We start from the raw sequence: 16,387 nt of genomic DNA on the forward strand, positions 1-16,387 counted from the left end.
AACGGATAGGAAGGAAATTTTTTTTTTCTCTATTTTTCGACCTGTCCATACCCGTTTCTTCTTGAAATGAAGCCTGGATGATGTTTTTTACTTTTTAGAATTTTTTTGCATTTATTTTCGAATTTTCTAACTCGGGTCGGGTTCGAATGGATAGGAAGGAATTTTTTTTTTGTTCTCTACTTTTCGGCCTGTCCATACCCGTTTCCTCTTGAAATGAAGCCTGGATGTTTTTTAATTTTTGGAATTTTTTTGCATTTATTTTTGAATTTTCTAACTCGGGTCGGGTTCGAACGGAGAGGAAGGAAATTTTTTTCGTTCTCTTTTTTTCGGCCTTTCCATACCCGTTTCTTCATGAAATGAAGCGTAGATGATGTTTTTTAATTTTTAGAATTTTTTTACAATTATTTTCGAATTTTCTAACTCGGGTCGGGTTCGAACGGATAGGAAGGAAATTTTTTTTCTTCTCTATTTTTCGGCCTGTCTATACCCGTTTCTTCTTGAAATGAAGCCTGGATGATGTTTTTTAATTTTAAGATTTTTTTTGCATTTATTTTCGAATTTTCTAACTCGGGTCGAGTTCGAACAGATAGGAAGGAAATTTTTTTTCTTCTCAATTTTTTGGCCTGTCCTGACCCGTTTCGTCTTGAAATGAAGCGTGGATGATGTTTTTTAATTTTTAGAATTTTTTTGCATTTATTTTCGAATTTTCTAACTCGGGTCGGGTTCGAACGGATAGGAAGGAAATTTTTTTTCTTCTCAATTTTGTGGCCTGTCCTGACCCGTTTCGTCTTCAAATGAAGCGTGGATGATGTTTTTTAATTTTTAGAATTTTTTTGCATTTATTTTCGAATTTTCTAACTCGGGTCGGGTTCGAACGGATAGGAAGGAATTTTTTTTTTTTCTCTATTTTTCGGCCTGTCCATACCCGTTTCCTCCTGAAATGAAGCCTGGATGATGTTTTTTAATTTTTGGAATTTTTTTGCATTTATTTTCGAATTTTCTAACTCGGGTCGGGTTCGAAGGGATATGAAGGAAATTTTTTTTCTTCTTTATTTTTCGGCCTGTCCTGACCCGTTTCGTCTTGAAATGAAGCCTGAATGATGTTTTTTAATTTTTAGAATTTTTTTGCATTGATTTTCGAATTTTCTAACTCGGGCCGGGTTCGAACGGATAGGAAGGAAATTTTTTTTCTTCTCTATTTGTCAGCCTGTGCGTACCCGTTTCCTCTTGAAATGAAGCCTGGATGATTTTTTTTTAATTTTCGGAATTTTTTTGCATTTATTTTTGAATTTTCTAACTCGGGTCGGGTTCGAACGGATGGGAAGGAAATTTTTTTTCTTGCCTATTTTTCGATCTATCCATACCCGTTTCTTCTTGAAATGAATCCTTGATGATGTTTTTTAATTTTTAGAACTTTTTTCGCATTTATTTTCGAATTTTCTAACTCGGGTCGGGTTCGAACGGATAGGAAGGAATTTTTTTTTTGTTCTCTATTTTTCGGCCTGTCCATACCCGTTTCCTCTTGAAATGAAGCCTCGATGATGTTTTTTAATTTTTGGAATTTTTTTTCATTTATTTTCGAATTTTCTAACTCGGGTCGGGTTCGAATGGATAGGAAGGAATTTTTTTTTTGTTCTCTACTTTTCGGCCTGTCCATACCCGTTTCCTCTTGAAATGAAGCCTGGATGTTTTTTAATTTTTGGAATTTTTTTGCATTTATTTTTGAATTTTCTAACTCGGGTCGGGTTCGAACGGAGAGGAAGGAAATTTTTTTTGTTCTCTTTTTTTCGGCCTTTCCATACCCGTTTCTTCATGAAATGAAGCCTGGATGATGTTTTTTAATTTTAAGATTTTTTTTGCATTTATTTTCGAATTTTCTAACTCGGGTCGAGTTCGAACAGATAGGAAGGAAATTTTTTTTCTTCTCAATTTTTTGGCCTGTCCTGACCCGTTTCGTCTTGAAATGAAGCGTGGATGATGTTTTTTAATTTTTAGAATTTTTTTGCATTTATTTTCGAATTTTCTAACTCGGGTCGGGTTCGAACGGATAGGAAGGAAATTTTTTTTCTTCTCAATTTTTTGGCCTGTCCTGACCCGTTTCGTCTTGAAATGAAGCGTGGATGATGTTTTTTAATTTTTAGAATTTTTTTGCATTTATTTTCGAATTTTCTAACTCGGGTCGAGTTCGAACAGATAGGAAGGAAATTTTTTTTCTTCTCTATTTTTCGGCCTGTCTATACCCGTTTCTTCTTGAAATGAAGCCTGGATGATGTTTTTTAATTTTAAGATTTTTTTTGCATTTATTTTCGAATTTTCTAACTCGGGTCGAGTTCGAACAGATAGGAAGGAAATTTTTTTTCTTCTCAATTTTTTGGCCTGTCCTGACCCGTTTCGTCTTGAAATGAAGCGTGGATGATGTTTTTTAATTTTTAGAATTTTTTTGCATTTATTTTCGAATTTTCTAACTCGAGTCGGGTTCGAACGGATAGGAAGGAAATTTTTTTTCTTCTCAATTTTTTGGCCTGTCCTTACCCGTTTCGTCTTCAAATGAAGCGTGGATGATGTTTTTTAATTTTTAGAATTTTTTTGCATTTATTTTCGAATTTTCTAACTCGGGTCGGGTTCGAACGGATAGGAAGGAATTTTTTTTTTCTCTATTTTTCGGCCTGTCCATACCCGTTTCCTCCTGAAATGAAGCCTGGATGATGTTTTTTAATTTTTGGAATTTTTTTGCATTTATTTTTGAATTTTATTACTCGGGTCGGGTTCGAACGGATAGGAAGGAAATTTTTTTCGTTCTCTATTTTTCGGCCTGTCTATACCCGTTTCTTCTTGACATGAAGCCTGGATGATGTTTTTTAATTTTTAGAATTTTTTTGAATTTATTTTTGAATTTTCTAACTCGGGTCGGCTTCGAACGGATTGGAAGGAAATTTTTTTTCTTCTCTATTTTTCGGCCTGTCCTGACCCGTTTCGTCTTGAAATCAAGCCTGGATGATATTTTTTAATTTTTAGAATTTTTTTTTGCATTTATTTTCGAATTTTCTAACTCGGGTCGGGTTCGAAGGGATATGAAGGAAATTTTTTTTCTTCTTTATTTTTCGGCCTGTCCTGATCCGTTTCGTCTTGAAATGAAGCCTGGATGATGTTTTTTAATTTTTAGAATTTTTTTGCATTTATTTTCGAATTTTCTAACTTGGGTCGAGTTCGAACGGATAGGAAGGAAATTTTTTTCTTCTCTATTTTTTGGCTTGTCTATACCCGTTTCTTCTTGAAATGAAGCCTGGATGATATTCTTTAATTTTTGGAATTTTTTTGTATTTATTTTTGAATTTTCTAACTCGAGTCGGGTTCGAACTGATAGGAAGCAAATTTTTTTTCTTCTCTATTTTTCTGCCTGTCCATTCCCGTTTCCTCCTGAAATGAAGCCTGGATGAAGTATTTCAATTTTTAGAATTTTTTTGCATTTATTTTCGAATTTTCTAACTCGGGTCGGGTTCGAATGGATTGGAAGGAAATTTTTTTTCTTCTCTATTTTTCGGCCTGTCTTGACCCGTTTCGTCTTGAAATGAAGCCTGGATGATGTTTTTTAATTTTTAGAATTTTTTTCGCATTTATTTTCGAATTTTCTAACTCGGGTCTGGTTCGAACGGATAGGAAGGAAATTTTTTTTTTCTCTATTTTTCGACCTGTCCATACCCGTTTCTTCTTGAAATGAAGCCTAGATGATGTTTTTTAATTTTTACAATTTTTTTGCATTTATTTTCAAATTTTCTAACTCGGGTCGGGTTCGAATGGATAGGAAGGAAATTTTTTGTCTTCTCTATTTTTCGGCCTGTCTTGACCCGTTTCGTCTTGAAATGAAGCCTGGATGATGTTTTTTAATTTTTAGAATTTTTTTGCGTTTATTTTCGAATTTTCTAACTCGGGTCGGGTTCGAAGGGATATGATGGAAATTTTTTTTTCTTCTTTATTTTTCGGCCTGTCCTGACCCGTTTCGTCTTGAAATGAAGCCCGGATGATGTTTTTTAATTTTTAGAATTTTTTTTCATTTATTTTCGAATTTTCAAACTCGGGTCGGGTTCGAACGGTTAGGAAGGAAATTTTTTTTCTTCTCTATTTTTCGGCCTGTCTATACCCGTTTCTTCTTGAAATGAAACCTGGATGATATTCTTTAATTTTTGAAATTTTTTTGTATTTATTTTTGAATTTTGTAACACGAGTCGGGTTTGAGTTGATAGGAAGGAAATTTTTTTTCTTCTCTATTTTTCAGCCTGTCCATACCCGTTTCCTCTTGAAATGAAGCCTGGATGATTTTTTTTTAATTTTTGGAATTTTTTTACATTTATTTTTGAATTTTCTAACTCGGGTCGGGTTCGAACGGATAGGAAGGAAATTTTTTTTTTCTCTATTTTTCGACCTGTCCATACCCGTTTCTTCTTGAAATGAAGCCTGGATGATGTTTTTTACTTTTTAGAATTTTTTTGCGTTTATTTTCGAATTTTCTAACTCGGGTCGGGTTCGAATGGATAGGAAGGAATTTTTTTTTTGTTCTCTACTTTTCGGCCTGTCCATACCCGTTTCCTCTTGAAATGAAGCCTGGATGTTTTTTAATTTTTGGAATTTTTTTGCATTTATTTTTGAATTTTCTAACTCGGGTCGGGTTCGAACGGAGAGGAAGGAAATTTGTTTTGTTCTCTTTTTTTCGGCCTTTCCATACCCGTTTCTTCATGAAATGAAGCGTAGATGATGTTTTTTAATTTTTAGAATTTTTTTACAATTATTTTCGAATTTTCTAACTCGGGTCGGGTTCGAACGGATAGGAAGGAAATTTTTTTTCTTCTCTATTTTTCGGCCTGTCTATACCCGTTTCTTCTTGAAATGAAGCCTGGATGATGTTTTTTAATTTTAAGATTTTTTTTGCATTTATTTTCGAATTTTCTAACTCGGGTCGAGTTCGAACAGATAGGAAGGAAATTTTTTTTCTTCTCAATTGTTTGGCCTGTCCTGACCCGTTTCGTCTTGAAATGAAGCGTGGATGATGTTTTTTAATTTTTAGAATTTTTTTGCATTTATTTTCGAATTTTCTAACTCGGGTCGGGTTCGAACGGATAGGAAGGAAATTTTTTTTCTTCTCAATTTTTTGGCCTGTCCTGACCCGTTTCGTCTTCAAATGAAGCGTGGATGATGTTTTTTAATTTTTAGAATTTTTTTGCATTTATTTTCGAATTTTCTAACTCGGGTCGGGTTCGAACGGATAGGAAGGAATTTTTTTTTCTCTATTTTTCGGCCTGTCCATACCCGTTTCCTCCTGAAATGAAGCCTGGATGATGTTTTTTAATTTTTGGAATTTTTTTGCATTTATTTTTGAATTTTATTACTCGGGTCGGGTTCGAACGGATAGGAAGAAAATTTTTTTCGTTCTCTATTTTTCGGCCTGTCTATACCCGTTTCTTCTTGACATGAAGCCTGGATGATGTTTTTTAATTTTTAGAATTTTTTTGCATTTATTTTTGAATTTTCTAACTCGGGTCGGCTTCGAACGGATTGGAAGGAAATTTTTTTTCTTCTCTATTTTTCGGCCTGTCCTGACCCGTTTCGTCTTGAAATCAAGCCTGGATGATATTTTTTAATTTTTAGAATTTTTTTTGCATTTATTTTCGAATTTTCTAACTCGGGTCGGGTTCGAAGGGATATGAAGGAAATTTTTTTTCTTCTTTATTTTTCGGCCTGTCCTGATCCGTTTCGTCTTGAAATGAAGCCTGGATGATGTTTTTTAATTTTTAGAATTTTTTTGCATTTATTTTCGAATTTTCTAACTTGGGTCGGGTTCGAACGGATAGGAAGGAAATTTTTTTCTTCTCTATTTTTTGGCTTGTCTATACCCGTTTCTTCTTGAAATGAAGCCTGGATGATATTCTTTAATTTTTGGAATTTTTTTGTATTTATTTTTGAATTTTCTAACTCGAGTCGGGTTCGAACTGATAGGAAGGAAATTTTTTTTCTTCTCTATTTTTCTGCCTGTCCATTCCCGTTTCCTCCTGAAATGAAGCCTGGATGAAGTATTTTAATTTTTAGAATTTTTTTGCATTTATTTTCGAATTTTCTAACTCGGGTCTGGTTCGAATGGATTGGAAGGAAATTTTTTTTCTTCTCTATTTTTCGGCCTGTCTTGACCCGTTTCGTCTTGAAATGAAGCCTGGATGATGTTTTTTAATTTTTAGAATTTTTTTCGCATTTATTTTCGAATTTTCTAACTCGGGTCTGGTTCGAACGGATAGGAAGGAAATTTTTTTTTTCTCTATTTTTCGACCTGTCCATACCCGTTTCTTCTTGAAATGAAGCCTAGATGATGTTTTTTAATTTTTAGAATTTTTTTGCATTTATTTTCAAATTTTCTAACTCGGGTCGGGTTCGAATGGATAGGAAGGAAATTTTTTGTCTTCTCTATTTTTCAGCCTGTCTTGACCCGTTTCGTCTTGAAATGAAGCCTGGATGATGTTTTTTAATTTTTAGAATTTTTTTGCGTTTATTTTCGAATTTTCTAACTCGGGTCGGGTTCGAAGGGATATGAAGGAAATTTTTTTTTCTTCTTTATTTTTCGGCCTGTCCTGACCCGTTTCGTCTTGAAATGAAGCCCGGATGATGTTTTTTAATTTTTAGAATTTTTTTTCATTTATTTTCGAATTTTCAAACTCGGGTCGGGTTCGAACGGTTAGGAAGGAAATTTTTTTTCTTCTCTATTTTTCGGCCTGTCTATACCCGTTTCTTCTTGAAATGAAACCTGGATGATATTCTTTAATTTTTGAAATTTTTTTGTATTTATTTTTGAATTTTGTAACACGAGTCGGGTTTGAGTTGATAGGAAGGAAATTTTTTTTCTTCTCTATTTTTCAGCCTGTCCATACCCGTTTCCTCTTGAAATGAAGCCTGGATGATTTTTTTTTAATTTTTGGAATTTTTTTACATTTATTTTTGAATTTTCTAACTCGGGTCGGGTTCGAACGGATAGGAAGGAAATTTTTTTTTTCTCTATTTTTCGACCTGTCCATACCCGTTTCTTCTTGAAATGAAGCCTGGATGATGTTTTTTACTTTTTAGAATTTTTTTGCGTTTATTTTCGAATTTTCTAACTCGGGTCGGGTTCGAATGGATAGGAAGGAATTTTTTTTTTGTTCTCTACTTTTCGGCCTGTCCATACCCGTTTCCTCTTGAAATGAAGCCTGGATGTTTTTTAATTTTTGGAATTTTTTTGCATTTATTTTTGAATTTTCTAACTCGGGTCGGGTTCGAACGGAGAGGAAGGAAATTTGTTTTGTTCTCTTTTTTTCGGCCTGTCCTGACCCGTTTCGTCTTGAAATGAAGCCTGAATGATGTTTTTTAATTTTTAGAATTTTTTTGCATTGATTTTCGAATTTTCTAACTCGGGCCGGGTTCGAACGGATAGGAAGGAAATTTTTTTTCTTCTCTATTTGTCGGCCTGTGCGTACCCGTTTCCTCTTGAAATGAAGCCTGGATGATTTTTTTTTAATTTTCGGAATTTTTTTGCATTTATTTTTGAATTTTCTAACTCGGGTCGGGTTCGAACGGATGGGAAGGAAATTTTTTTTCTTGCCTATTTTTCGATCTATCCATACCCGTTTCTTCTTGAAGTGAATCCTTGATGATGTTTTTTAATTTTTAGAATTTTTTTCGCATTTATTTTCGAATTTTCTAACTCGGGTCGGGTTCGAACGGATAGGAAGGAATTTTTTTTTTGTTCTCTATTTTTCGGCCTGTCCATACCCGTTTCCTCTTGAAATGAAGCCTCGATGATGTTTTTTAATTTTCGGAATTTTTTTGCGTTTATTTTTGAATTTTCTAACTCGGGTCGGGTTCGAACGGATAGGAAGGAAATTTTTTTCGTTCTCTTTTTTTCGGCCTTTCCATACCCGTTTCTTCATAAAATGAAGTGTAGATGATGTTTTTTTAATTTTTAGAATTTTTTTGCATTTATTTTCGAATTTTCTAACTCGGGTCGGGTTCGAACGGATAGGAAGGAAATTTTTTTTCTTCTCTATTTTTCGGCCTATCTATACCCGTTTCTTCTTGAAATGAAGCCTGGATGATGTTTTTTAATTTTTGGAATTTTTTTGCATTTATTTTTTAATTTTCTAACTCGGGTCGGGTTCGAACGGATAGGAAGGAAATTTTTTTCGATCTCTTTTTTTCGGCCTTTCCATACCCGTTTCCTCTTGAAATGAAGCCTGGATGATGTTTTTTAATTTTTGGAATTTTTTTGCATTTATTTTTGAATTTTCTAACTCAGGTCGGGTTCGAACGGATAGGAAGGAATTTTTTTTTCGTTCTCTATTTTTCGGCCTGTCCATACCCGTTTCCTCTTGAAATGAAGCTTGGATGATGTTTTTTAATTTTTGGAATTTTTTTTCATTTATTTTCGAATTTTCTAACTCGGGTCGTGTTCGAACGGATAGGAAGGAAATTTTTTTTCTTCTCTATTTTTCGGCCTGTCTATACCCGTTTCTTCTTGAAATGAAGCCTGGATGATATTCTTTAATTTTTGGAATTTTTTTGTATTTATTTTTTAATTTTGTAACTCGAGTCGGGTTTGAGTTGATAGGAAGGAAATTTTTTTTCTTCTCTATTTTTCAGCCTGTCCATACCCGTTTCCTCTTGAAATGAAGCCTGGATGATTTTTTTTAATTTTTGGAATTTTTTTAAATTTATTTTTGAATTTTCTAACTCGGGTCGGGTTCGAACGGATAGGAAGGAAATTTTTTTTTTCTCTATTTTTCGACCTGTCCATACCCGTTTCTTCTTGAAATGAAGCCTGGATGATGTTTTTTACTTTTTAGAATTTTTTTGCATTTATTTTCGAATTTTCTAACTCGGGTCGGGTTCGAATGGATAGGAAGGAATTTTTTTTTTGTTCTCTACTTTTCGGCCTGTCCATACCCGTTTCCTCTTGAAATGAAGCCTGGATGTTTTTTAATTTTTGGAATTTTTTTGCATTTATTTTTGAATTTTCTAACTCGGGTCGGGTTCGAACGGAGAGGAAGGAAATTTTTTTCGTTCTCTTTTTTTCGGCCTTTCCATACCCGTTTCTTCATGAAATGAAGCGTAGATGATGTTTTTTAATTTTTAGAATTTTTTTACAATTATTTTCGAATTTTCTAACTCGGGTCGGGTTCGAACGGATAGGAAGGAAATTTTTTTTCTTCTCTATTTTTCGGCCTGTCTATACCCGTTTCTTCTTGAAATGAAGCCTGGATGATGTTTTTTAATTTTAAGATTTTTTTTGCATTTATTTTCGAATTTTCTAACTCGGGTCGAGTTCGAACAGATAGGAAGGAAATTTTTTTTCTTCTCAATTGTTTGGCCTGTCCTGACCCGTTTCGTCTTGAAATGAAGCGTGGATGATGTTTTTTAATTTTTAGAATTTTTTTGCATTTATTTTCGAATTTTCTAACTCGGGTCGGGTTCGAACGGATAGGAAGGAAATTTTTTTTCTTCTCAATTTTTTGGCCTGTCCTGACCCGTTTCGTCTTCAAATGAAGCGTGGATGATGTTTTTTAATTTTTAGAATTTTTTTGCATTTATTTTCGAATTTTCTAACTCGGGTCGGGTTCGAACGGATAGGAAGGAATTTTTTTTTTCTCTATTTTTCGGCCTGTCCATACCCGTTTCCTCCTGAAATGAAGCCTGGATGATGTTTTTTAATTTTTGGAATTTTTTTGCATTTATTTTTGAATTTTATTACTCGGGTCGGGTTCGAACGGATAGGAAAGAAATTTTTTTCGTTCTCTATTTTTCGGCCTGTCTATACCCGTTTCTTCTTGACATGAAGCCTGGATGATGTTTTTTAATTTTTAGAATTTTTTTGCATTTATTTTTGAATTTTCTAACTCGGGTCGGCTTCGAACGGATTGGAAGGAAATTTTTTTTCTTCTCTATTTTTCGGCCTGTCCTGACCCGTTTCGTCTTGAAATCAAGCCTGGATGATATTTTTTAATTTTTAGAATTTTTTTTGCATTTATTTTCGAATTTTCTAACTTGGGTCGGGTTCGAAGGGATATGAAGGAAATTTTTTTTCTTCTTTATTTTTCGGCCTGTCCTGATCCGTTTCGTCTTGAAATGAAGCCTGGATGATGTTTTTTAATTTTTAGAATTTTTTTGCATTTATTTTCGAATTTTCTAACTTGGGTCGAGTTCGAACGGATAGGAAGGAAATTTTTTTCTTCTCTATTTTTTGGCTTGTCTATACCCGTTTCTTCTTGAAATGAAGCCTGGATGATATTCTTTAATTTTTGGAATTTTTTTGTATTTATTTTTGAATTTTCTAACTCGAGTCGGGTTCGAACTGATAGGAAGCAAATTTTTTTTCTTCTCTATTTTTCTGCCTGTCCATTCCCGTTTCCTCCTGAAATGAAGCCTGGATGAAGTATTTTAATTTTTAGAATTTTTTTGCATTTATTTTCGAATTTTCTAACTCGGGTCGGGTTCGAATGGATTGGAAGGAAATTTTTTTTCTTCTCTATTTTTCGGCCTGTCTTGACCCGTTTCGTCTTGAAATGAAGCCTGGATGATGTTTTTTAATTTTTAGAATTTTTTTCGCATTTATTTTCGAATTTTCTAACTCGGGTCTGGTTCGAACGGATAGGAAGGAAATTTTTTTTTTCTCTATTTTTCGACCTGTCCATACCCGTTTCTTCTTGAAATGAAGCCTAGATGATGTTTTTTAATTTTTAGAATTTTTTTGCATTTATTTTCAAATTTTCTAACTCGGGTCGGGTTCGAATGGATAGGAAGGAAATTTTTTGTCTTCTCTATTTTTCGGCCTGTGTTGACCCGTTTCGTCTTGAAATGAAGCCTGGATGATGTTTTTTAATTTTTAGAATTTTTTTGCGTTTATTTTCGAATTTTCTAACTCGGGTCGGGTTCGAAGGGATATGAAGGAAATTTTTTTTTCTTCTTTATTTTTCGGCCTGTCCTGACCCGTTTCGTCTTGAAATGAAGCCCGGATGATGTTTTTTAATTTTTGGAATTTTTTTTCATTTATTTTCGAATTTTCAAACTCGGGTCGGGTTCGAACGGTTAGGAAGGAAATTTTTTTTCTTCTCTATTTTTCGGCCTGTCTATACCCGTTTCTTCTTGAAATGAAACCTGGATGATATTCTTTAATTTTTGAAATTTTTTTGTATTTATTTTTGAATTTTGTAACACGAGTCGGGTTTGAGTTGATAGGAAGGAAATTTTTTTTCTTCTCTATTTTTCAGCCTGTCCATACCCGTTTCCTCTTGAAATGAAGCCTGGATGATTTTTTTTTAATTTTTGGAATTTTTTTACATTTATTTTTGAATTTTCTAACTCGGGTCGGGTTCGAACGGATAGGAAGGAAATTTTTTTTTTCTCTATTTTTCGACCTGTCCATACCCGTTTCTTCTTGAAATGAAGCCTGGATGATGTTTTTTACTTTTTAGAATTTTTTTGCATTTATTTTCGAATTTTCTAACTCGGGTCGGGTTCGAATGGATAGGAAGGAATTTTTTTTTTGTTCTCTACTTTTCGGCCTGTCCATACCCGTTTCCTCTTGAAATGAAGCCTGGATGTTTTTTAATTTTTGGAATTTTTTTGCATTTATTTTTGAATTTTCTAACTCGGGTCGGGTTCGAACGGAGAGGAAGGAAATTTGTTTTGTTCTCTTTTTTTCGGCCTTTCCATACCCGTTTCTTCATGAAATGAAGCGTAGATGATGTTTTTTAATTTTTAGAATTTTTTTACAATTATTTTCGAATTTTCTAACTCGGGTCGGGTTCGAACGGATAGGAAGGAAATTTTTTTTCTTTTCTATTTTTCGGCCTGTCTATACCCGTTTCTTCTTGAAATGAAGCCTGGATGATGTTTTTTAATTTTAAGATTTTTTTTGCATTTATTTTCGAATTTTCTAACTCGGGTCGAGTTCGAACAGATAGGAAGGAAATTTTTTTTCTTCTCAATTGTTTGGCCTGTCCTGACCCGTTTCGTCTTGAAATGAAGCGTGGATGATGTTTTTTAATTTTTAGAATTTTTTTGCATTTATTTTCGAATTTTCTAACTCGGGTCGGGTTCGAACGGATAGGAAGGAAATTTTTTTTCTTCTCAATTTTTTGGCCTGTCCTGACCCGTTTCGTCTTCAAATGAAGCGTGGATGATGTTTTTTAATTTTTAGAATTTTTTTGCATTTATTTTCGAATTTTCTAACTCGGGTCGGGTTCGAACGGATAGGAAGGAATTTTTTTTTTCTCTATTTTTCGGCCTGTCCATACCCGTTTCCTCCTGAAATGAAGCCTGGATGATGTTTTTTAATTTTTGGAATTTTTTTGCATTTATTTTTGAATTTTATTACTCGGGTCGGGTTCGAACGGATAGGAAGGAAATTTTTTTCGTTCTCTATTTTTCGGCCTGTCCATACCCGTTTCTTCTTGACATGAAGCCTGGATGATGTTTTTTAATTTTTAGAATTTTTTTGCATTTATTTTTGAATTTTCTAACTCGGGTCGGCTTCGAACGGATTGGAAGGAAATTTTTTTTCTTCTCTATTTTTCGGCCTGTCCTGACCCGTTTCGTCTTGAAATCAAGCCTGGATGATATTTTTTAATTTTTAGAATTTTTTTTGCATTTATTTTCGAATTTTCTAACTCGGGTCGGGTTCGAAGGGATATGAAGGAAATTTTTTTTCTTCTTTATTTTTCGGCCTGTCCTGATCCGTTTCGTCTTGAAATGAAGCCTGGATGATGTTTTTTAATTTTTAGAATTTTTTTGCATTTATTTTCGAATTTTCTAACTTGGGTCGGGTTCGAACGGATAGGAAGGAAATTTTTTTCTTCTCTATTTTTTGGCTTGTCTATACCCGTTTCTTCTTGAAATGAAGCCTGGATGATATTCTTTAATTTTTGGAATTTTTTTGTATTTATTTTTGAATTTTCTAACTCGAGTCGGGTTCGAACTGATAGGAAGGAAATTTTTTTTCTTCTCTATTTTTCTGCCTGTCCATTCCCGTTTCCTCCTGAAATGAAGCCTGGATGAAGTATTTTAATTTTTAGAATTTTTTTGCATTTATTTTCGAATTTTCTAACTCGGGTCGGGTTCGAATGGATTGGAATGAAATTTTTTTTCTTCTCTATTTTTCGGCCTGTCTTGACCCGTTTCGTCTTGAAATGAAGCCTGGATGATGTTTTTTAATTTTTAGAATTTTTTCGCATTTATTTTCGAATTTTCTAACTCGGGTCTGGTTCGAACGGATAGGAAGGAAATTTTTTTTTTCTCTATTTTTCGACCTGTCCATACCCGTTTCTTCTTGAAATGAAGCCTAGATGATGTTTTTTAATTTTTAGAATTTTTTTGCATTTATTTTCAAATTTTCTAACTCGGGTCGGGTTTGAATGGATAGGAAGGAAATTTTTTTTCTTCTCTATTTTTCGGCCTGTCTTGACCCGTTTCGTCTTGAAATGAAGCCTGGATGATGTTTTTTAATTTTTAGAATTTTTTTGCGTTTATTTTCGAATTTTCTAACTCGGGTCGGGTTCGAAGGGATATGAAGGAAATTTTTTTTCTTCTTTATTTTTCGGCCTGTCCTGACCCGTTTCGTCTTGAAATGAAGCCCGGATGATGTTTTTTAATTTTTAGAATTTTTTTTCATTTATTTTCGAATTTTCAAACTCGGGTCGGGTTCGAACGGTTAGGAAGGAAATTTTTTTTCTTCTCTATTTTTCGGCCTGTCTATACCCGTTTCTTCTTGAAATGAAACCTGGATGATATTCTTTAATTTTTGAAATTTTTTTGTATTTATTTTTGAATTTTGTAACACGAGTCGGGTTTGAGTTGATAGGAAGGAAATTTTTTTTCTTCTCTATTTTTCAGCCTGTCCATACCCGTTTCCTCTTGAAATGAAGCCTGGATGATTTTTTTTTAATTTTTGGAATTTTTTTACATTTATTTTTGAATTTTCTAACTCTGGTCGGGTTCGAACGGATAGGAAGGAATTTTTTTTTTCTCAATTTTTCGACCTGTCCATACCCGTTTCTTCTTGAAATGAAGCCTGGATAATGTTTTTTAATTTTTAGAATTTTTTTGCATTTATTTTCGAATTTTCTAACTCGGGTCGGGTTCGAAGGGATATGAAGGAAATTTTTTTTCTTCTTTATTTTTCGGCCTGTCCTGACCCGTTTCGTCTTGAAATGAAGCCTGAATGATGTTTTTTAATTTTTAGAATTTTATTGCATTGATTTTCGAATTTTCTAACTCGGGCCGGGTTCGAACGGATAGGAAGGAAATTTATTTTCTTCTCTATTTGTCGGCCTGTGCGTACCCGTTTCCTCTTGAAATGAAGCCTGGATGATTTTTTTTTAATTTTCGGAATTTTTTTGCATTTATTTTTGAATTTTCTAACTCGGGTCGGGTTCGAACGGATGGGAAGGAAATTTTTTTTCTTGCCTATTTTTCGATCTATCCATACCCGTTTCTTCTTGAAATGAATCCTTGATGATGTTTTTTAATTTTTAGAATTTTTTTCGCATTTATTTTCGAATTTTCTAACTCGGGTCGGGTTCGAACGGATAGGAAGGAATTTTTTTTTTGTTCTATATTTTTCAGCCTGTCCATACCCGTTTCCTCTTGAAATGAAGCCTCGATGATGTTTTTTAATTTTCGGAATTTTTTTGCGTTTATTTTTGAATTTTCTAACTCGGGTCGGGTTCGAACGGATAGGAAGGAAATTTTTTTCGTTCTCTTTTTTTCGGCCTTTCCATACCCGTTTCTTCATAAAATGAAGTGTAGATGATGTTTTTTTAATTTTTAGAATTTTTTTGCATTTATTTTCGAATTTTCTAACTCGGGTCGGGTTCGAACGGATAGGAAGGAAATTTTTTTTCTTCTCTATTTTTCGGCCTGTCTATACCCGTTTCTTCTTGAAATGAAGCCTGGATGATGTTTTTTAATTTTTGGAATTTTTTTGCATTTATTTTTTAATTTTCTAACTCGGGTCGGGTTCGAACGGATAGGAAGGAAATTTTTTTCGATCTCTTTTTTTCGGCCTTTCCATACCCGTTTCCTCTTGAAATGAAGCCTGGATGATGTTTTTTAATTTTTGGAATTTTTTTGCATTTATTTTTCAATTTTCTAACTCGGGTCGGGTTCGAACGGATAGGAAGGAATTTTTTTTTCGTTCTCTATTTTTCGGCCTGTCCATACCCGTTTCCTCTTGAAATGAAGCCTGGATGATGTTTTTTAATTTTTGGAATTTTTTTTCATTTATTTTCGAATTTTCTAACTCGGGTCGGGTTCGAACGGATAGGAAGGAAATTTTTTTTCTTCTCTATTTTTCGGCCTGTCTATACCCGTTTCTTCTTGAAATGAAGCCTGGATGATATTCTTTAATTTTTGGAATTTTTTTGTATTTATTTTTGAATTTTGTAACTCGAGTCGGGTTTGAGTTGATAGGAAGGAAATTTTTTTTCTTCACTATTTTTCAGCCTGTCCATACCCGTTTCCTCTTGAAATGAAGCCTGGATGATTTTTTTTAATTTTTGGAATTTTTTTACATTTATTTTTGAATTTTCTAACTCGGGTCGGGTTCGAACGGATAGGAAGGAAATTTTTTTTTTCTCTATTTTTCGACCTGTCCATACCCGTTTCTTCTTGAAATGAAGCCTGGATGATGTTTTTTACTTTTTAGAATTTTTTTGCATTTATTTTCGAATTTTCTAACTCGGGTCGGGTTCGAATGGATAGGAAGGAATTTTTTTTTTGTTCTCTACTTTTCGGCCTGTCCATACCCGTTTCCTCTTGAAATGAAGCCTGGATGTTTTTTAATTTTTGGAATTTTTTTGCATTTATTTTTGAATTTTCTAACTCGGGTCGGATTCGAACGGAGAGGAAGGAAATTTTTTTCGTTCTCTTTTTTTCGGCCTTTCCATACCCGTTTCTTCATGAAATGAAGCGTAGATGATGTTTTTTAATTTTTAGAATTTTTTTTACAATTATTTTCGAATTTTCTAACTCGGGTCGGGTTCGAACGGATAGGAAGGAAATTTTTTTTCTTTTTTATTTTTCGGCCTGTCTATACCCGTTTCTTCTTGAAATGAAGCCTGGATGATGTTTTTTAATTTTAAGATTTTTTTTGCATTTATTTTCGAATTTTCTAACTCGGGTCGAGTTCGAACAGATAGGAAGGAAATTTTTTTTCTTCTCAATTTTTTGGCCTGTCCTGACCCGTTTCGTCTTGAAATGAAGCGTGGATGATGTTTTTTAATTTTTAGAATTTTTTTGCATTTATTTTCGAATTTTCTAACTCGGGTCGGGTTCGAACGGATAGGAAGGAAATTTTTTTTCTTCTCAATTTTTTGGCCTG

Source organism: Quercus robur, chromosome 5, assembly GCF_932294415.1.
Source record: "Quercus robur chromosome 5, dhQueRobu3.1, whole genome shotgun sequence".
Taxonomy (NCBI): Eukaryota; Viridiplantae; Streptophyta; class Magnoliopsida; order Fagales; family Fagaceae; genus Quercus; species Quercus robur.